At 38.0% G+C, this 23987-nt stretch overlaps 1 non-coding gene across 1 annotated transcript; it reads left to right on the top strand.

Moving 5' to 3' along the window:
- Positions 1 to 1379: 1379 nt before the first annotated feature.
- On the top strand, positions 1380 to 1498 carry LOC141313699 (5S ribosomal RNA). The gene has a single exon (XR_012349775.1). It is a non-coding gene; the product is annotated as a 5S ribosomal RNA (ribosomal RNA).
- Positions 1499 to 23987: the final 22489 nt, after the last annotated feature.

The following is a 23987-nucleotide window of genomic DNA, read 5'->3' as shown; positions in this document are numbered from 1 at the left end:
TGTAAGTAAAAATGGTAATTTCCCTGCATATATTTTTGTCAGTTACGATTTATATCCTTTTATATTTGCTATAAAATGGGTGGCTTTAGGTTTGGGGGTAGGTTAAGGGGGCTAAAAATGTAAATCGCATATTAATAAAATGATAAAAAGGCATTGATACGAATATTTAAGGAAATGAAAGATACGTAAATATTTTACGTTTTTAGCAAAACATACGTAGCTATTTGTACGTTTTAAACGTTGAAATACATCTAAATTGTGCATCTAAAAATACGTATAAATACCAATGTATAAACAATGAGACCAGGTTGTGACCATTTTACACTTTATATTAAGTAGACAGTTCCTGAGGAGTTATCATGTAAGTACACTGATATTAAAGTGTTGCACAGAGGTTTACATTTGATATATTACTCTGTAAGTTGTGACCATTTTACACTTTATATTAAGTAGACAGTTCCTGAGGAGTTAACATGTAAGTACACTGATATTACAAATTGATACTTTAATTCTAATTCAGTGTTCACAAATACATGAATTCAAAAATTATATGTAGCCTACATAGGAATCATCACGATTTCAATAATGTTTCAGGGCATTCCAAACTGGTAACTGCAATATTGAAGACTGTGTGGAAGTGTAAAAACTTCTGTGAGTACATATTGTTGTTACAAAATGTAGTTACATAATTGTTATTACACATGTGTACTTCCAGAAGTGAAAAAAGTGTTGTTACCAATGTCCTATTACACATTTGTACTTACAAATGCTATTCAGTGAGTTGTTACATGTGTGTAATTACACCAGTATTAGAGCTGTAGATACAATGTACCAATGTGTACATACACTGTAGTTACATGCTATGTACACATCTAGTTACCATGTAACTTCACAGGTATTAGGGACACTTAATATAAAGTGGGACCGTATATACACTGGTGGACACTCACATTGGACTTATCAACACACTGGGATTCTTGGACTGTTTTTAGGGTATGGACAAATGAACTGTATTCTTTTAACAGAGTTTACCTGTTTTTAGGGTATGGACAAATGAACTGTATTCTTTTAACAGAGTTGACCTAGTTTTATCGTGTTGTTTTAAAGTCTTTTATGTGAACCTTGTAAATACACCAAATCTATTTAAACCAATTTTCTTTTATGTCTCATTCTTTTAACCACTAGTCATCTCTCACAGTTAAATCTGACCCCATTTTAGTCTTGTAACTCGGCTGATAAGGCCGATTGTTACACTTTTATGGGAGACCGCCTGGGAATACCAGGTGCTGTAAGCTTTTGCCTTTTCTTCACTATTTATATAATATGCTGGCTTTTACGGAGGCTGATCTTTAAATAGCCCACTTTTTGGAGCAACCCTCGCTTACGGCCATACCGCGCTGAGAGCGCCCGATCTCGTCTGATCTCGGAAGCTAAGCCGCGTGGGGCCTGGTTAGTACTTGGATGGGAGACCGCCTGGGAATACCAGGTGCTGTAAGCTTTTGCCTTTTCTTCACTATTTATATAATATGCTGGCTTTTACGGAGGCTGATCTTTAAATAGCCCACTTTTTGGAGCAACCCTCACTTACGGCCATACCCCCACCTGAGGCGCTAGAGAGCAACAGGAAGTGGTTGGCAGCAGTTGGGAGAGGAAGGCTCTCCTCCATTTTGTGTTTAATTTTTGTTTGTTTTGTGAGTTGTAATACGTTAAGTTAGTTTTTTGTGTTTTTTGTCAACTTTTAAACCACCTAACAGCAGCATTCTTGCTGTCTGGAGGGTGGTTAGTTCCTTTTTTTTTTTTTTTTTTTTTTTTAATGGATGGATTAATGGCTATGAATATGGATTTGGCTCGAGAGAAAAGGCAACAAACAGAAAATAGACTGGATAAAAGACAACGAGAAAAGGATTACCCTAAAAAGGAGCAGAAACGGATTTACGCTAAAGAAGCAACCGTAGTGATTGATCTGACTGAAGTGCAGGATGGGAAAGCAGAGGACATTATTCAAGCACTGACAGACAAGATGGACGTGACGACTATACTTGCGGTAAGACCAAAAATGATGAGAGAATATGAAATAACATTGGAGAAAGAAGAAGATATTGAGAAACTAGCAGATGGATTGATGATAAAAGGAAAGACATGTGAAATTAAAAAGTTGAATAATAAAGAATTTGTTGTCTCTTTCATGCATCTGCCCGCTTACCTGGAGGACGACGTGGTTCTACAAAAGCTGGAGGGATGGGGGGTAACTCCCATCTCCCAGATCAAATGGAGATTTTTTCATCAGGTGAGAACCTGTAGGCTGTGTATGAGCCCTGAACACCTGATGAAGGACTGCCCAGACTTCAAATGTTTCAAGTGCGAGGAGAGGGGCCACTTCGCACGGGACTGTAATGCAGTGAGGTGCCCGGACTGCAGGCTCGTACTAAATAAGTGCGAGTGCTGGTTCGGAGACCAGCAGGAGGATGACCAGGAGAGCGGGCAGATGCATGAGGGAGACAATGAAGAGGAGCCACGCGAGGACACGGGAGGAACACAAAGAGAGGGTATTGCAGGCACGGACATTGACGATGAAAGCGAAAGGACTGGAGTAATGCAGGACAACGATGAAACAGAGACACTGATGGAGACGATGGAGGATTTACATACGGAATTGGAAGAGTCAGAGGAGCAGGTCAACGAGGAAGGGAGAGTGGACAGAGACAGCAAAAACATTGATGATGGCGGCACCATGGGAATATCAAATAAAAGAAGAAGAAGAACTAAGGTAACACCAAATCTAGAGAAAGCCAAAAGGAAAGTTTTAAAACAAACATGTGAGGAGAAACAGGACAGTGGAGATACTGGAAAGGAAGGGGAGGCCATGAGCTGACAAAATGGGGACTTTATGGCTTTTAGTTTATTTTATGGTGTTGAAAATTGTGACTTTTAATGCTAGAGGACTAATGAATGATTTTAAATTTGAAAAGATGAAGGAACTGTGTAAAAATGAGGACGTGATTTTATTGCAAGAGACAAACTGGAAAGAGAATCGTATGGAGGATTTTAAAAAAAGATGGGAAGGGGAATTACTCTTTAATAACTGAGAAGGAAAAATGGGAGGAGGAATGGCGATTTTAATAAGAAAAGACAGAGGTATCAAGACAAAGCATTTCTATAGTGATAAAAAAGGAAAATGTATGGTGGTAGAAATGGTGATGGAGGAAGAAAATTTTATTTTAGGGAACGTGCATGCTCCGAATGAAGAAAAAGAAAAGAAAATGTATTTTAATGTTTTAGCCGATGTAATTGAAAAATGGGGGAAGGTGGTGATCGCAGGGGATTTTAACACAGTTTTTAGCAAAATGGATATGGCAAACGGGATGGTTTTTAAAACGGATGGGGGCAGAAAAGAACTAAAGTCGTTGATGGAAGAGAAAAATATGATTGATGTGTGGAGGGAAAGAAACGAGAAAAAGAAGGAATTTTCAAGAAGACAGTTGGTGGGGAATTTTATGTGCCAAACCAGAATAGATTATTTCTTAAGTACTAGAAATCTGGAATGTTTTATTGACAGAATAGTTTATAAAGACACAACCTTAAGCGATCACAAAATGGTTTTAATGTTGATGGATTTTAAAAGAGAAACGAAGGGACCTGGAGTGTGGATCTTAAACACTGATGTTTTAAAAAATGAAAGTTTTAAAAAAGAGATTGAAAATATATTAGATGAGAGGAAAAAAGATCTGATGTATATGGAAGACAAAAGGCAATGGTGGGAAAACGTAAAGTATCAGATAAAGAAATATTCAATAAACTACTGTAATTTGTTACAAAAGGTTAAAAGAACTAAGGAGAAAGAAGTAAAGAGAACATTAAAAGAGGAGTTAAATAAAAATGAAGTAAATGTACAAAAAGTAATTCAATTTGAAAATACATTGGGAAAAATAGAAGAGGAGAAATGCAAAGGGGCGATGTTAAGAAGCAAAGCAAAATACATGGTGGAAGGAGAAAAATGTAACAGATTCTTTTTTAATCTTGAGAAAAGCAGGGGGAAAGCGGAAATAATTAAAGAACTTAAAAGTAAGGATGGGAAAGTGGTGTCAGATACAGAGGGGATTTTAAAAGAAGTGAAAACATATTATGAGGAATTGTTTAAGTCAGAGGGAGGAGATGAGGAAAAACGGAAGATTTTATTACAACAAATAGCAAGGAAAGTTGGTGAGGAGGATAAAAAGGATTGTGAAAGCGAAATAACAACAGAAGAAATTAAACAAGCCATAAATCAATTAAGAGTGAAGAAAATCCCTGGAATAGATGGTATTGGAAGCGAGTTTTACAAAGTTTTTAAAGAAAAGGTAGTTGGGATTTTAAATGAAATTTATGAAGAAGTGTTCAAAAAAGAAAGAGTAAACCCAAAAATGGGGCTAGGATTAATGAAAATAATATACAAGAAAAAGGGAGACAAAAATTAACTGAAGAATTTTAGACCCATTACAATGTTAAACACTGATTTAAAAATTTTAGCAAAGGTCTTAGCGAATAGGTTAAAAAAAGTCATGCCAAATATAATAGAAACCAACCAAGCATATGGAGTAAAGGGGAGGGATATAGCAGACATTACAAGCAGCATAAGAGATATAGTGGGTTATATAAAAGAAAAAGAAAGGAGCGCATACATTATACGTATGGACTTTGAAAAGGCGTTCGACAGAGTTGAACATGGGTTTTTATTTGCGATTTTAAAAGAATTTGGTTTTGGAGATCATTTTATAAAATGGATCTCAATTTTATACAGGGATATTTTAACAAAAGTAAAATGCAATGGATTTTTAACTCAACCTTTTAACGTTTCAAGATCTATAAGACAAGGGTGTCCATTGTCAGCACAGTTGTACTCTTTGGTGGCAGAACCTTTAGGGCTTTTAATAAACAGAGAAAAAAGAATAAATGGAATAAAAATGGAAGAGGGAAAAGAGTTAACAAAAATATTTCAATACGCTGATGACACGACAGTTGTGGTTGAAAATATAGAAAGTGTTAAAAGAGTGATAGAGAAAACAACATTTTATTGTGAGGGTTCAGGTGCAAAAATAAATGAAGAAAAAACTGTATATATGAAGTTTGGAAGGGCCGAGATTTTAACGGGGCTTTTTAGGTTTAAGGAGGTCCAAGAAATGAAGATTTTAGGAGCAATATTAGCAAGGAATGAAAATGAGGCAATTGACAATATGTGGGAAGAAACAGATCTTTAAGTTTGAAAGGGAAAATTTTAATTGTAAATATGTTAATGTTATCCAAAATGTGGTACAATTTACATGTCATGCCATTGCCAGACTGGGTTTTGAAGAGAATAAAGAAAAGTGTTTTAGAATTTCTATGGGACAAAAAGCCTCCAAGAATTGCATATTTTACATTGATAGGGAAACCAGAAGAGGGAGGAATGGGGTTGGTCGACGTAGAGCAAAAAATGAAAAGCATGAGGGTAAAGGTGGTAAGGAAATATTTGGATGACACGAACAATGCAGAGTGGAAGAAAATGATGAGCTTCTATTTAAACAAATGTGGGAATTTTAATTTAGGGGAAGACATTTTATGGATGAAGCTGAAGAATTGGATGATGGAGGGGATCCCACAGTTTTATAAAGAGGTTTTAAATGCTTGGAGGCTTTTTTTAACAGAGGTGGATTTTAATCCAGAGGGGAGGGAAAGGATTTTAAATCAACCTCTGTTTTTAAATGGAAAAGTAAAGATACAAGAGCGTGACCTCTATTTTAAGAAGTGGTTGCAAGTGGGGATTGTGAAGGTAAGGGATGTTTTATGGGAATATAAAGAGGGATTTTTACCACTTCAAGTGATTATAGATGCGATGGAGGAGGGGAAGGAGGATTTTAATGTAATGTTTTTAAAAAGACAATACGAAGAGGTAAAAAAAGCAATCCCTGGAGAATGGCTGGATGATCTTAACAAGAGGGAAGAAAAGGAGAACAAAATGAATGTGTTTTTAAAATGTAAAGACAAGTTGGTGAATTTTAATTTGGGTACTGTTAAAATGTTTTATGGTTTTTTTATGAAAAGAATTTTTAAAAAACCTGTTGCCAATCAATTCTGGATAAGGCATTTTAACGAAATTGAAGAAAAAGATATCTGGAAGCATATGGCATGGAAATGGTTGGATGTAGATCTAGAATGTTTTGATTATTTTATTAGACAAAATGTGATTTTTACGGAAATGAGATTGTGTGCTATGCAGAAAGAAACAAATGCTCAATGCAAAGTTTGTAAAACAGAAGATGAGGGAATTTTACATTTGTTTTTATTCTGTAAGGAGTTGATCCCATTTTTTTACGAATTTAAGAAACTAATCAAAGATTTAAGAGGTAACGAAGAGGATTTTAATTGGAGTAGAATGTTTATGTTGGGAATAGCAGAGAATAAACCAAACAAGAAACTCATTAATTTGTTTTTAATTGTGGCAAAAAAAGCTATATGGAAAAGAAGGAATATAGCAAAAAACAGAGATTTTGTTTTAAACCTTTGGTTTCTTTTTAAATGGATGGCAGAAGATCATGTCAAAATGCTGTACAGTTATTTTAAATCAGAAAATATTATGGGAGATTTTTATGAAATTTTCACAAAAGATGTCATATGTATTTTAAAAAATATGCACTTTTACATGCCAGGGGAAGATGAACTTTTGTTGGTTTAGCTTTTAGGCTTTTATTTGTTGTTATGATTGGGTTAAAAAGATGCTTGTGTCATGTAATATTTATGAATGTTTCCCCAGCAACAATGCTAAATACTCGGAAAATGGTGATAACGGTTTTGTTGTGTATTGGGTTCTTCCTCAGTAGTAATGAAAATGTATTATTGATTTGTGTATTCAATGTGTATTCAAATATATAATGATTTTTGTACAATAAAAAAAAAAGAGCGTCTGATCTCAGAAGCTAAGCAGGGTAGGGCCAGTTTAATACGCAGTGACACTGTCACACAAAAGACATGTTTTACCGCTCTATTTATTACAATCATTTAAATGTATTACAGAGTTTTAACTGTTTTACATGTTTTTTAGGCCATTTTATTACTCTTAACATTTTAAGCGTGTGTGTCTTTAATAAATGGATGGTTGGCCTGTCACTCTTTCTCTCACGAGTAATTTGCGGAACCAGAGAACGTCTGACGGAACTTATGGTCGCAGGTCAGTCGTCATCATGTTAAACCCGCCCACCGACTCGTGATTGGCCCGGTCGATTTTGGATTTTTGGAAATCTCAAGTGAACGGAGAGTTAGTAGACTGCCTTTGGAAGCAAATTTAATTTGCTGCCGCTAGGGGCGCGTCTAGATTCTAGGCTACTGCAGTCAACCAGTGTGTCAGTGACAGATGCGGTGGATTTTATTGAAAATCTTAAACAATCACTGACGGACATGCGTTCTAGTAACGACAAATTCCTGAAAATGCTGGCCATGACCAATCAGATTATGGCAGAGAACAGTGTTGACAGTTTTGACATTTCATTGGCCTATCGCTCGCGAAAACTACCGAGTCGATTTGAGCAAAGTACAGTTACTACATCCCTGGGAAAATCTACCAGGGTTAGGAGTGATGAAGACTTGCAAGCTCTATTAAACATACTAATAGACTGCCAACTCAATGAACTTGGTGCCAGGTTCCACACTGACTCATATGGTCTGATGAACTCCGCAGCCACTCTGCTGTCACCTGCCTGTGACAGAAGCTTGACTGAAATGACAAACAGTCTGAATGTTGCAGGAAAGCTCTTTCATATCAACGTCACAGAGTCAGAGCTTTCTGTGTTTCTGCAGCACACAAAGCGGAAAAAAACATCTCATTGATGTGTTGGATGTGTGCAGTGAAGAAGTATTCCCTCATATTCATTGCTTCCTAAAAGCACTGATCACACTACCAGTGATGTCATGTACTGTTGAGTGTGTCTTCTCCAGCGTGAAGAGAATAAAAACAGCCAGCAGGAGCTCTATGCTCACCTCACGCCTAAACTCACTCTGTCTGCTAACATTCGAGAGGATCAACTTGATGTATTTAAAAGCCGACCTCGCCGACTACTTCTGTGAAACACATAACAGGGATGTGTTATTGATGACAGTATGGAGAGGAGGATCATAAGTTTCTCTTCTTCCTTGGTTGCCACCTGTTGTTTTTATTTTTGATTATTTTTACCCTTTTGTTTTTGTGATTTGGGTGCTATTGTTAGGCCAAACAGTGCGAAAACTTTGGCATGGAGTATTTTCAAAAGTCAAAATGTCTCGTTAGGACACGGATGTTTAGCTACTCTGTTCGATATGCAGGTTTTGGTTATTAGCCAGTTTTTTCCTTTTTCTAAATGCTTAAAGGGATAGTTCGCCCATTTAAGACATGAAGTTGTATGCAATCTTTACCAGCACTATAGTGTATACACACTGACCCACTCCGTGGTCACCTCCCTGGTCAGAGTTCTGGCCGCTGGAAGTTTTTCAAAAAAGTAGTCACGGTTAGTTTCCGGGGCCACAAAACTGTGCGTTTTTACGAGAAAAAATTATATGCGTTTCAAAGCTTGATTAATTTACATCACAAAAAACACTCCGGACAAAAATCATACCTTAGTTTTAATCGGCACTATTTTCTTTCCATTTCCATCAATCCGCGCTGCTGTCAATGTCAACAGTGTGCACGTTCCGATCAGCTGTTGATAGCGCGACTCGCTGACAACATGTCTGACTACGAAACTTCTAATGATGAAACCAATTTTAGCACAATGTCAGACAAAACAGATGATGATGAAAGTAATTATAGTACAACGCCAAAGGGATACCTTTATGAACCGGAGTATACCAATGCCGAACTTCAGCAGATGGAGATAGAACGGGAAGAGAGAGAGCGAGAGGACAGAGATGAAGTTGATGCTGGGCCCACAGCTGTAGCAAGAGCCAGGATGAACGACAAATGGTGGTGCACTTGTTCAAATTGTCAAGTTATGCCAACAGAGGTTGAAAGCTATTGCTGCCACGAATGGGAACTCATCATGCCACAGATGCAAAACCTATCGATTGACGAAGAGGCTAGCGCGTCTGTCTGCATTACATCCAATGACGTTTTCCCTGCAATGCTAAATGCTGGTGTCCTGGAGACGTTCTTCTACGTACCTAAAATCAATTGGAAAAAGCGACCCAAACCAGCTGGACTTGACGGTCAGATGTCTGCAGAGTAAGTGTGATCTCTCATGTTGCTTTGTAGTTTTTTATTTCATAATTCGACAACTTTACATTGTCTTGACCAGTTGGCTATAGAATAGCTTATCTGACTGCATTATTATTTTACTGAGTGGACAGTTATAAAATTATTAATAATTTATTACTGAGTTGACACCAAATGTAACTAACCTACATCAACCATTGAAATACTGTCTTTATAACCAAATGTATCTGCCAATTCATTTCACAATTGATGCTCAGGGTTTGATGGATACTAGAGTTATTGCATAGCCTACAGACAATTGCATTTCATTCATCCCTCCAGTGTTTCTCCAGACAAATCTTCAGCAGTCATTTTGATTCTGTATAAAGCTCTCCATGCTGTCAATTTGAAAAAATAACTACAAAGACAAGTACTGTTTGCTAGTTTTCATAAAATATGTACCAGCTTATATTGTGTTGTTTGTTTGCTCTTCCAGACAGTACAGGCTTGTTGCCTATCGCATGGTGACAGAATGGGCACTAAAAGGAGAGAAGCTCGGCAAAGGCAACAGACGTGTTCTTCCCTCATGTGTGGTGGACCTCATAAGAACAAAATATCCATCACCAAATGGACAATATCAAGGGTTCAAAGAGTCAGAGGAAGCAGAGCTTTTGTTTTAGATGTGTCAAAGAAAAATGTTTTATTGAACAGTGTAATATTTAAATAATACATTTTCACATATGTACATGTTGTATGAAAACAGAAATAAACCCTGTGAATGTTTAATTCCTGTCATCCCTGTTGATTATGTTATTTTCGGAAGCGGGATGTATGTTGTGCCACCAAGTTATCTTTGTTTGGCTTTCGAGTGGGTGTAATGTTGGCTGGCAGGTTGATTGGAGGATGTATCTGGAACGCCTTGTCTCCTAGTGTGACATTTTTGTCAAGCCGCCGTGAAATTACCTGCTGCACCAAGTCTTTCCGGAAGTCTTGTTTTGTTGGCTCATACAGTTTCCTTGCAACCCACTGATTGGATTGCCTTAAATGGAAGACATTGTATTTATCTTTTCCTGTAAATTAGAAGAAATGGATCACTAAAATAGTATTCCCAAATAAAGAAATTGGCCAACAACATGGCCAAAACAGTGTAACGTGTGAAAGACATGATTATCCACTATAATGTTTCCTAGAAATAATGCCCGGTGGTTGGAAAGAGTAAAGTAATTCATTGGTTTTCTCTTGTAAACTCAAAACCTCTAAAAGTCTAACCCAGTGATAGCATGGTATGACAGGGTGGTTTATACAGTATTCCAATATATATAGATGATCAGCGTTTTGAAACTGAAACAAAACTAGGGTAGGCGGAAGTGCCGACCATTACACTTGGCCACCTGGAAATTTACTCAGAAAACTTATTTTGCTAAAACTATGGAAAGTTACCAGTTCTGTTCAGTGGTAATGGCCATGATGTGCTGTATGCCATACTCACCCAACTCAGTGCTGTCATGCTGACGGCCAACATTGTGGTTGTGATCCAAGACACTCAGTTGGATCCTGGCCTGCATGGTGGCATATGAGTAGTGCCGTCTTTTCTCTGCATACTTGAGCATAGAGCTATGAAAAACCACAAGCTCCCCTGACGAAGAAAAAGATTTTATAAGACATTTTCTACTTCACATATCCAAGACATGACATTTTATGTCTGTAAAATTATTTCTAATGCTATGAGGGAAAATATATATATATATTTGCCTTATTGGAACACTTGCTAATGCACATTTATTTTAGCAAAGGACAGATGCAACATATACGCATTTTCGTTCAAGTGGGGCCCTGATTCCCTGTCAAAAGTCAAATAGCCGCAATACACAGGTATGTAATGTAGGGACACACATGATCAACTAAGGACTACTCATAGGATTAGTCAAACGTACCCGTGTGTTTGAACAGTGTCAACTGACTGAGGTCTTTCAAGAGGTATTTGTCAAGTACAACAGCCTTGAGAGCGTTGTAGGCGCTACAATCTTTTGCCAGCCATTTTTTTCTCCTTTGCTGCTCCTCAGAAAGGTCTTCATGATAGCACCGGTACTCCTGGCCATCATCGTCCCAGCGGTGGATGCCACACACATGATGCAAGATAGAGGTCCATCGGCGTCTCAATTCCTATTGTTTTTGTTTGTTAAAAAGAGACACCGTTTATAAAAAATTACACAAGGCAATGAAAATCCATTAATCGAATGATGAACACCGGCTATTAGATTACTATCACAATTGTTGGCAAGCGGCAGTTGTGATTTAAAAATCTAGAACAGATGTTGAGAGGTGTTACATTATAAAGTGAAATGAGTCTTTTTAGAGTTCAATAATTTACTTCTGAATGCCTATGTGACATCAGGTTGTAGAATAAACTAAACTCCACCTTCTCATCTCCACCACAAGAGCTGCACGACCACCAGAAGTGATTTCCCAGATACTTGACCCATGGCTGCAAATCCTGGTTTTCTTTTTTCTTTGCTGCTGCACTTGCCTTCTTCTTCACGCCTACATTTGAAAAAAAAAAATTAAAATAAAAAATAAAAAGGGGGAAAAGACCCTGATGATTAATTTATGATAAACTGATGGGGAACTCTACAACAGCTTCCTTTACTTGTAATTCTATATGCACAAGTTACCCAACTGCTTCCTTCAATTTATATATGCTAAACTTCCCCAATAGTGTAGCTAGCGAATAAAACACATATGCTGCAACAACTAATAATACCTTTTGCAACATGCCATGGATCAAACTCATGCCTGAGGTTAGGGTAGGACTCTCTCATGATCTTCCGTATTGAAGGATGTCGGTCAGTGGTAACAACATCAACACTAACTCCAGAGTCCAGCAGACGATCCAGTCCCCTCCGGAAACCAACAGCCTCCATCGCGGGTGAACTTGAAGCCTCTGATACCTTTGTCGAAAATAGAGGCAGAAGAGAAATATATGTGCAGAAAAGGCACACAAAATCATAAAACGATGACACTAAAAAAGGCGAAATTACTTACTCCATTTTAAAATATAATTTATTTTACCTGGATTAGATCAGACATGATGATCTTTTTTGTTGAGTCATCCATAAAGCTGTAGGTAGTGTACTTAGCACTGTAGCCTGGAGAATCAGATCTGGAATATTAAAAAAGGGAAGTGCCTTGTAAGATGCTTGAAAATGATGTAATTGTAATAACAGAAGTGCACAATCTCAATCATACAATACCAAAAACATAATGTACCTTGCATCGCCTCCAATGTCTGTGTGTCCACCTGCACATGCAGTGTCCTGAAGCTCTGACAAAATTGACTCTTGCATGTCAGTGTACGCCTGATGAACCACAGGTATCAGGTAAGTAGTTTGGAGTGAATAGTATGACGTCTTCTTTGGCAGTTGTAAATTGATGAGATCAGCCCACTCTTGAATTTCTGTCTGTGTGGTTCCGGTAAAAATAATGGCTGCTGAAGATACCAGGTTATTCTCTGGCATTCCACGGATCTCAGGACAAGATCGCCACACTCCCTTATGTTGATTCAGGCATGTCCATTCCACCTTGATCATGGATCCATTACTCACTGTGGTCTTCTCATCAATGGCTACACCGCAAGTGTGACAAGTTGTAAAAAGTTCCATAAGGGCTGACTCGTTCACAATACACTTTCTCTCTGACCAGTTGCCTTGCTGGTCTGCTGTCACACTCACATCTGAGGAAGATGATGTAGAGCCACTCAGTGGAAGAAATGTGCTGTCATCTGCTGCTTCTATGGAACTCAAACTTATATCCAGTGTCTCAGATGCAACCGCAGAGCTTGGGCACATTGACTTTGAATGAAGAAAAACATAGAGAAGTCAAATTGAAGTGTTTGTGTTGATTTACTGAATGTTGGTCACAAACATAGCCGTTAGGTGCATGCACCGTGTTTATTTTAAATAATGTGTTTTTTTAAATAATCTTTGTGGATGCATACTTTGTCAGGATTATGACAAAATGTGTCAAAAAGATGGAAATGTGTGCTTACCTGCGGCACTTTCCAAGTGGGGGGGAGGGCTGTATAAGTGCCAGAGGTTGATGGCCTTGTTCCTCGAATTGCTTCAGCAGGGCTTGTGAGAATCAAGGTCAAGTTTTTTTTTTCTCTGAACACTTCTGAGGTGTTGACTGTGGGAGTCCAGAAAACACTTCATATTCGGGGTCACCACTGCTAGCCTCTGTCGGTGCTGTTTCAGCCGTAGTGGGTGCAGTCATGTATACCTTGGTAAACACAAGATAAAATCAAATGTTATTGATTTAAACAACCTCAATTGTGTGTATGTTTAATCAAACAGTTTTCTCAGCAAATTGTACCTAAATCCCTATATACTGTTTTTATATTAGACCTCTTTTCACGTGATTTCCACTGGAGTATAAACATCAGATTGTTTACCGTACAGTTTAGACATGGGATCTCTGTCTTGCTGGTTTTACATGTTTCTCTGATGCAACACACCTGACTCAAATCAACGGGTAATTAGCAGGCTTGTTCAGAATGTCTCATTTGAGAAAGGTGTCCTGTCATAGGGAAACATCTAAGTCAAGAGCTGCAGGAATGTAGCTCACGAGGACCGGAGTTGGAGATACGTGGTTTAGACCTACCTGTATGTGACTTCAAGCACACTTATAAACACGATGATACCGACACACGTTCCGCATAGTTACAGACAATAACAGCAATAGCGAAGCATCATATTTTGTTGTGTTATATAGATTCAATTCAATTCAATTCATTAGTAAAGACATTTGCCAATTTTCTGGCCACATAGGCAGTCGATTGTTGTCGATGCTATCATTGCCCCGGTTAGCATATTCTCATTGTAGCCTAAAAACTGGCGTTAGCTTCAAAATAAACCTGTCGTATGCGACATAAAGTTAGTAAATAGAGCTTACCCGTGGTACTGGTACAGCAGAACTCTTTAAAATCCGTTTTTTTCTTTTTCCTCCTTGGTTGGGGATGTAGTCGTCTTCGCTAAAGTGAGCACTGCATACACGAAAATCCATAATACTAGATATTTTAGCTCCCGCAGAGTAGCTGATGGCAACCAGCCAAAGCTGTCTCAGAGCTATATCAGAAACAGGAAAACGGTGGAATCTGAACGGTGATCCCGCCACATTCTTGTGGTCACAACCTGGAAATTTACAAGTTCGCACCATTGTTATTTTTTTACTTTTTACGTTGTTGTCATGCGAGTGTGTGGAACAGCTGATCTGAACATGTGCACTGTTGACGTTGACGTTGACAGCAGCGCGGATTGATGGAAATGGAAAGAAAATAGTGCCGATTAAAACTAAGGTATGATTTTTGTCCGGAGTGTTTTTTGTGATGTAAATTAATCAAGCTTTGAAACGCATATAATTTTTTTCACGTAAAAACGCACAGTTTTGTGGCCCCGGAAACTAACCGTGACTACTTTTTTGAAAAACTTCCAGCGGCCAGAACTCTGACCAGGGAGGTGACCACGGAGTGGGTCAGTGTGTATACACTATAGTGCTGGTAAGGATTGCATACAACTTCATGTCTTAAATGGGCGAACTATCCCTTTAAAGTCCGTTATATGATTTGAATATGAATGTTCACGCATGCTATTTAACTTTGAACATTCATTCCATTCAAAATTGTTCATGTTAGTTTCATTCAGCGCTATACAGCGAATACATTTTTTTTGCATGATCAAAAGAAGCAGATAGACGATTAATCATAACCTGCCTCTTAACATGTTACGAGTGTATAAAATGCAAATTCATTCACTGTCTCATCGGGTTGTTTTAATTGCATTTTGTACTGAAAGCTGAAAAAAAAAAAAAAACGTTGAGAAGTGGATCTGAAATTTTCTTCCTGTTTCATTTTATTCCGGTAAAGAATAACATGTTCCGAATGGAACGGTCAGGGAATTAACAGTGCGTGCGCCGCTGCTGTAAATGGAGTTTACCAAATATTCTCTATCGCTCTGCCCGCAATATTCAAAACTTTGGCTGCATGATACACACTTTCAAAATAAATTTGAACTTAACAAAAACAGGACAATTGAGATTGTCCATAATTATTCATAAAAATTCCATAAAATGAGACACACATGCAGACACTCAAAACTTAATTTTGCTTTTCCCCCCTTTAGGCTATGAGCAAGAGCTCAAGAAAGGCTAGCATAAGGACACATAGTGGTCAGTTGAAAAAAAATCTGGTAAATATTAAATATCATAAATATTTACACACATAAAATTTGTTTACTTTTTATTTATGTATTATTATTAACCCTTATGCAGTCTTTAGGGTAATTTCAGAACCCAAAATTAAGTTCCCCTCATCGAAATGCCACGAGATTTCAAGTAAACCAATGTGTAAAAATCATTACAAATATAAAGGAATACATTTATAAAAATGTAGCAGGACCTCCAAAACATTACTAAAACATAAATACAGTGATCATTTTGCATTAAAACACCATTAGCCTAATTAAACACTGGGCATATTACAACTTAAAAATTATATGCAAATAGACTTAGATTTAAAGAATTGTGAACATTAAAAAGGTTATTGAAAAAATATCTTGTTTCAGCCAATCAAAACAACTTCATGATGCTTGGCTGAGCAGGTCCACCAGTTCAGTTAGGTCCCCACCTGCTCGGTCAGATGGGATGTTCAGTTTGCAACCAGAAGTAGGCTGGAGAGGTTTCTGTCAATCTAAAAAACAAACAAAAAAAGATGTTATAAAAACAGGTTGGTTGATTTAACATTGCAATTTTCACATCAAAATTTGGTCTTTTTATAATTGCATCTGTTCCACAATTTAAACAATGATATTAATTAGTAATATGATATTTTGACAGAACTTACCAGCAGAGTACAGTCCTAGCATCCCGTGCAACCCAACAGACAACTCTGTGTTGCACATGGCCTGAAATTCAGCCTTGAATGTCTGGTTGATCTTGTCATTATGCAGATCTATCAAAACCCTTAGAGTCTGTTTGAAGTGTGCCTCATTTATTTGGCACAATGAATACCGTACAGCCGAAAGTTTACGATTGAACTGCTCTGCTACTGCCGAGTTCACTTCTGTTCTTACGGTGGGGCAGGTGTTGAGGCTTCTCAACTTCTTTTCTGGACGCTTTTGATTTTTTTGGTGGAACCTGTCATCTAACGAGTATCTTTCAGATGTCCCCGTGATCGGATGTCTTGCGGTCATTCTGTCACTACTTGGTTGTTCTTGTAGTGCTAATGGGGACCTAAGGTTCTTCACCAAGTTCGAATCAACTTGTAATTGCTTGTTGGCTGCCAGCGTTGTATTTTGGTTGGGGCACAGAGTCTTCCATCATATTTTCGGGGGAAAAAAGCTGCTTAGTGCGATTGTTGGTGTGTCGTGCAACCTGTCCTGCTACATCAGAAATGAAACAGGTTGGAAAGTGCTTAAAACTTAGCAGCCCATCTGTATGGTCTCTTGCAAAAATCACACAAAAGTAAATGTACTTTGGATGCTTTCATTATTTGCTATGGATGGGTGAGCAAAACTGTATGAAACTGTCACTGTATATTCTGTATGTATGTATTCCTTCACACTTTCCTTCACACTGTAAGTTTACACAAACATATTTAAATAAACTTTTCTTCTACTGCGAAACCATGTTTATGCCTGTGTTTATTTATTGATAATTTCTTCAAAGCAGCCATTTTACAATGCACATGTGATAAATGCACAATGCACAATTTGTTCCGCCTGGTTAATTTCTAAGCAGCTCAATGGAAGAGAAGCTGACTGTCGCTGTGTCTTCTTTCCCGGTACTGTATGATACATCTCTGTATTCATATAGAGACACAACAATGAAAAACGAAGCATGGCGCAAAGTGGCAGAGGCAGTCGGTGTTCCTGGTAGGTTTAAAAGTAGTAAAAGTGACATTGTTTTTGTCATAATTCGCAAAAAAATAATAGCTATAATTAAAGCCAGCTTCTCATATTAAAAATAGGCTATTGATTTTTAAAATATATTTTTTCAGTAAGAAAAATGGCTTTCAACAGTACCAGACAATACTTTTTATTTTTCAGGTTTACAAAATTCAGTTCAATATCAATTGCCTTATTTGGAAGCCTCATGAATATTAATGAGCTCTGATCTGATTGGATGTTTCACAGAGCTGCTCATCTCTATAGCTCGCTCATGAATAAAAATATATATTTAATTAGGAGCTCTAGCCGCTTTTAATATGCGGTTTGTTGAATCTGCCGTTTTGAATCGCCGATATTTTAGTCTCATTACGGTGATGCATGTGCTCTGTGTAAAGTTACAATGCAGAGGGAGTGCTTGCCACACAAGTTCAGCTGTTTGTCAGTGATACTCAAGATCTGTAAATCATTCACCATCATCAGCGCAGTAATTTCTCCATCATTCACCATCATCAGCACAGTCATCTCTCTGTTTATGTGGTGAAATCCTATGTATTGCAATGTAACAGGCTAGTGCTAGCATTAAGCTAACCATGTCCCCTCAGTGGCTTGCCTTGTATAACTGATGTGCTGACGTTACCGATGATTGGGCGATGTAAATGTTGGAGGCGTAACTATTAACGATCCCGGGAAAGTTGCGTAACAGTCGGTGTTACGTTGGAATTGACCTATTTTTCGGTGGTCTTTTGCAAACACTAGATTTATATAAGGAGGTAATGGTGGTGTTTGAGACTCATGGTATGTCATGTCCATGTACTGAACTGTTATTATTTAACTATGCCAAGGTAAATACAGTTTTCCATTCTATGGCACCTTTAACAGACCTGTGTGTTTTGTATCACTAGCGCAGTGTCTGTTCTCGAAGCAAGCTCTGCCTGCGTGAGGCGCGCCGCTTCCAACTTGCAATGTTCTTTACAATTTATTAATTCCAAAATGCAACACTGCACTCCCTTGGGTCCACAGTAAAAATCGATTGGATGAACTGTTCTCGACATAATAAAAATGCAATCAGAAAGACATTCCTGCCTTTTATTAGAGAGAAGAATATGTTCAGCCCCTCCCTCCGAAGCTTCGAATATTCGGTGTTGATTACTACCGAAGCTTCGAAGCTCAAAAAATGGTATTCGGACCAGCCCTAGATGCGGAAATTGAAAGCATGCATTTCATTTGGCTATATAGTGTGATTAAGTGTGTGTTTTTCGCAAGCGGGTGGTTGCTATGTCGGGGGCGGGGCGGAGGATCGCAATTCAGGCTCAGCATCATGATGTCTATCGGCCATCGGCATCTTTTCAAATTTGCCCTGAGATACAAATGGATTGTTTTCGATTGTATTTCTCATGTATTTTAAATGAATTTAAATGTATTTTTTGTGCTCATTTAATGTTAAGGTCGACAAGCCTCTGGAAATGCTGGTTATGGACCTAGTGGGTAAAGTCACCAGGACCGACAAAGGCAACAAATACATTTGTGTCCTGGTTGACTATTACACAAAATGGACCGAGGCCTATGCAATACCAAATAAATCTGCTCCAGTTGTCTCTCGCTGCATCATCAACTTCTTTTACAGGTTTGGGGCACCAAAGAGGATACTCACTGACCAAGGCACTGACATTGTCAACCAGGTTTGTAGCACGCTGAATGAACCACATTTTGTATGCATGAAAACGTTGTGTATATTAAGCAGTGAACCATAATTGCTTTGTGCAAATCACAAACCTTATGCATGTTTTCAAATATATCAATAGAGAACTCTCTGCCTTCCTCAGTGTGGAAAGAAGCCTCTGTGCCCCATACCATCCACAAACTAACGGACTTGTGGAAAAACTAAACGGTACCATTCAGAGGTAAACCTTTTAACAAATGGTTTTGTGAGAATGTTCATATTAATATTGGTTGTCTTTCAAGTGTACACTGATAACTTCCAACTCCTCTTGGTTCTCTAGACTCTAGAGCCTTGTGTAAGCTTTTCAATTCACAGCCTGAAAAATGGGATGAGTACCTAGATGCAGTAATGTTTGGATTAAGAACCAAAACCCAGCTGACAACTAGGTTCTCCCCATTTTTCTTGATGTTTGGCATGGAGGCTCTATATCCTTGTGAGGTTCCCGAGACGTTTGATGTATGAAAAATGTGCAATCTGTAATAAAATTCATGTTTCAGTTACAAATTAATTACATAATTTCAATGTTCTATATTTTGTAAAGGTCAAACGCACAGTGGAATCTGTTATAGCAGGACACTGTGTCAGGGGCCATTTCTCTTAAGGAAAAAATGGACCACATAGTGAAGGACAATGTCAAAAGAAAACAGGAGTGGAGACAGAAAGTGGCAAATCGGGCACCATTCTGTGTAGGCCAAAAGGTCCTACGGGAAAATATAAGGACCCTGCAGAGGAAGTGGGGCAAGCTCGAGCGCAGCTGACTGGGACCATATGAAATCATAGGTCTAAAAGACAAGAGTGCAGATCAGAGGGATGAGAAGGGTTCCATATACCCCAAAATTAGTACAGACCACCTTAAATCCTTTAAGGAAGACACACCCCGGTTACCCCACAGACTTACTCTACATGAACCCCAACTTAAAAGACAAAAAGAAACTCGACAACACCCTTCACCTACACCTGTTGACCTCACCATCACTAAGGAAATGCAGTCCCCATCATCACTCCCATCCTCACCAACAGCACCAATGCTTTCTCCCTGCATCTCCCCCAAATCGTCCTCTTCTCTTTCTCCACTGGACTTATCAATGCCACTTAACTCTCCTGTGTCCCCCATTACTGTAGCAATGGTTATACAAGCTGACGCCAAGGATGCAGTACATAGCTGTAAGTACTGATGAAATATCACACGTTGTAATCAATGTTGGTCTGAATTTTAATACGTCAAGTTGTGTGTGTGGGTGTTTTTTTTATTATTTTTTATTCTGTAGGTATCCAAAGTGCCTGGGCTGGAAATGCAGGGCTGATAGCGGAAAAAATTCCTGAGCCTGAACTTTTTTCCTTGCCCCCGAGGTGAGTAGGGGTGGGGGTACTATGTATGCGACACACTTTTAACACATAACTTGTTGGCCCCTGGGCCCAAACATATAAACAGCCTATGTATAACCCTGATCATCATTATTGTCAAGTGGCTCTTTTTAGATATTTTCATATTTGCATTATGCCCCCAGTATTATTCAAGAAAACACAGCATTTTCTTCTCAATATGTTCAGTGCCTAGATTGACATTATTAGCCCATCTTAGTACAACCACTGGAAGTAAATGCTACAGCCATACCAAGACAGGTTAGTATAAGTGACAATAATAGTACTCCAAAGTACACAGGAATTGATTAACTAAAGGACATGAAAAGGACACACATTAATTTTTCTTTAACAAATTTAATTGCAAAATATGCACCATTCAACTGAAAAACCATAATAAATAAATATACTGTAAAAGACAGTATGGGATTAACAAAAAACATTTCTCCTTTCCATTTATTTCTTCCTTTCTGAACATAGTTTCTGGTCCAAAACAAGGTTAATTTAATTTTGCTTTTTAAAATTAGTTTTATTTTGATATAGTTTTCAAATTTTCAATAAAATTTAGCTTAGTTTTTATTAGTTTCATTAACAATTTTGTTAGTTTTAATTTAGTTTCTATTTTGTGAACATTTCTATTTAGTTTTTATAGAGTTTAGTTTCAGTTTTAGTTTTAGTTTTTTGGAGATCAAACAGATCACGATTTCCTTGCAATTCTAAACTAAGCAAAATAATGTGAGACAAAATATCAATTTCTGCAGTATATTTAAAAGTGTTTAATTCATTTAAATTAATTATTAATCATTTAATACATAATATTTGTATGTTACAAAAATAATATATTTAATACACCAATTTATAATATTAAATTTATAAAAAAGTGGTTTGAATAAATAAATGACTTTTGAAAAACATTACTGGATGAATCTGCGTTTTTGAATCAATCTCTATTAATTTTTTAACAGTTGTTTCCATCTAGTGGCGAAACAATGCAATCGACACAAACATTACTTGAAGCGCCAATTACTTTCAAAAGACGTGCTCTATTTTGACCTCTACCATAGACATCAATGTTTATATCCAAACTATGATCTTTAATTGCTGTGATAATATGAATGGCTGTATTTGAAAAGACTGTTTGTGAAGCTGTTTTTTACATAAACATGATGGCTGCGCTCTCTGTCCACGGCAGTGCAAAATCTGCAAATACAGATTTAAATGTTCCGTAAGGCTTTTTCAAATCAGTTTCTGTTGTGTTCTTGCGCAATAGCATGCTCCTGGTTGCCGGAGCTTTTGACACCAGCTTCCAAAGGGCTTTCCGTCGCTAACCACATCCTCAATCCAAGCCCAGCGCCATTTATTCTTTATGCCTTCATCGATATCTTTAATGTCTTCCCCTGGCTACATAAACATAGCCATGACTTACGGTTTGAGTTGCCAGTATGAGACACACATTAGTACAGTATGGGAGCTAAAAACACCTTCGCGCATGGAGCATTGCCTTAACCTGTATCAATCTATTTGACAAAGACACAAGGCCCGCCCCTTCCCTACTTCTAATTGGCTCATTGGCTAGTATGTCTATTGTTTGAGTCGTTGAGCGTTAAAGCTACTCTCTGACCTGCGCATCTCAGATCTAGAGAAATGACAGCTCAATATCCGCGAACCTGATTTTTTTTTTTCCGCAGCCACAGTACGCCGGAAATCCGGCGTGGTGCCGGAACGCTATCACCCCTGGAAATGACAGCCATGTACTGCTGTCCAAAGTGGGACCGTACAAGTAATTTTATCAAGACATTCTACAGATCGGCCTCGGGAAGGAGTTGGAGAGTGAGGGTTTTTTTTTAGTATTGGGGTGTGTTTGTGTGTGTGTCAAAAGACTTTCGTGCAATATATTAATAATTTGTTTCATTTTGCCAAGATAATAAATGCATATCTGAGACCAGAAGTGGGTGAAAGTCAGCCTCACCCACTGCAGGAGGATGCTACGTCATGTGGTGTGTTTGCTTTGAAGGTGTGTGACGCAGCACATATGAAATGTTCATTGAAATAGGAGGATTTGTTTTCGTTTTTTGCTTTAACCTTTTCTTTAACAGAATCGACTGCTACACCGGCTACCCTCCTTTAGGCTACTTCAGGCCTTGATGCCACTCCACCAAGTAAACGTCCTTTTCCTCCATACCCGCGAAGTATTCATCCTCATCAAAATCTCAAATATGTTCAGTTGGCAGAATTGAGAATTTTCCATCTTCCACCCACTTAATTAAGGCAAACATAATCGACTTGTTTCTTTCCGTCTCCTATCTTCAGCTCCCTCACATTGTCTGAATTCGCACCTCAGACAATGGTTATTTTTCCAAAAAATGTAAAATAAAAAAATTAATGAACAGAAATGTTGATTTTTTTTTGCACTTACATTACTTTTTTATAACTCTTTTATACTATATATATATACAGACGCAAGAAAAACCTTCACAAGTGATTTGTGAACAGAAATGCTGATTTTTTACGCGTATTTACTTATTTTAAGGATTTAAAAAATATTTCTGTTTATATTTTCTAAATCTAATTTAAAAAAAAAACATTTTAACGTCACTATGGCATTGCGCATTCGCCGATTCTGCTAAGCGGATTAACCCATGGATCTGGAAAGAAGACGCTGCATTTTTTAATTCTCTGGAAAACTTTTTGGTGAGCACAGATTCCACACTAAATAAAATACTATATTTATTAAAAATGTTTACTGTTTGTGTTTTACAATTAATCCTCACTGTTTTCTTTTATTTTGTCATCTTAATTTCCTCAGTAGGTTACATATGATTTGCTATGATGTGCACAGACACAATGAGCGAGCCTCCACAAAGGATTTCCTATAAACGTTAGCTGTGTCTCATTTAGAAGGCTGAGCCCTCCGGAGGTCGCATTTGGAGGCTGCATACGTCATCAAGGCTGACTCATTTAAGAAAAGCAAGTAGGACACTTCAAATGAGACATTCTTTCACAGGTATTCGAAGAATGCATGAGGTGTATCCTTTGCTAATACAAATTCCTTCATTTAAGTAGTGTGAGAGTTCAACGATGCTCTAAATTTGTTTCCATAGCAACGTAATAAATTCTGTTTCCTTTTCCACCTGTCCTTTTTTTTTCCCGCCCATCCTACGAAGGCCGTCTCGTTTTTGTTCTAAGTTAAGGACACTTAGTATACACATCCTACAGAGAAAGCAGCCTCCAGAGGATTCGACCTCCGGAGGGCGCAGTCTAACAAATGAGACACAGCTTAACCGTTATCTAACTGATGCTGAAGAAGAAATTCCTCCAAGAACCCAATGAAGATGGGCACTAAAAAGAAGGTGTGTGGATAATCTCTCACTGCTAAGTCCGAGATGAAAGGGTAGTTCGCCCAAAAATTCTGTCATCTGCTGTAAAAACCCAGCTTGTCTTATTTTGTGTTTTCTAAATGATATAAAATCATCCTTCATAAGGTAAACATTCTCTGAAAATGTGACCTTGATGAATTGACTTCACCGACAGGGTCACAATTATTCATTCTCATGCTGTTCACACCGCACACTTTGTCTGCGTCAGGCAACGCTCCCAACGCATCTAGTTTGACAGATGTACGTTGAAGCTTTTACAATTTTCGTACAATTTTTGGTGCATTCACACCGCACACGTCAGGCAACGGTCCCAACGCATCTAGTTTGCACACTTCCCCTGAATAAACAATGGCAAACTAGTAGGGAGTGGACATTTTGAAATCTTCTCATGACCATGTTTTGCTAGCTAACGAAATGGG

The sequence above is a fragment of the Garra rufa genome, chromosome 1, assembly GCF_049309525.1.
Source record: "Garra rufa chromosome 1, GarRuf1.0, whole genome shotgun sequence".
NCBI classification, from domain to species: Eukaryota; Metazoa; Chordata; class Actinopteri; order Cypriniformes; family Cyprinidae; genus Garra; species Garra rufa.
Note: the sequence above shows the minus strand (reverse complement) of the source record. Positions and strands in the feature narration are given on the sequence as shown.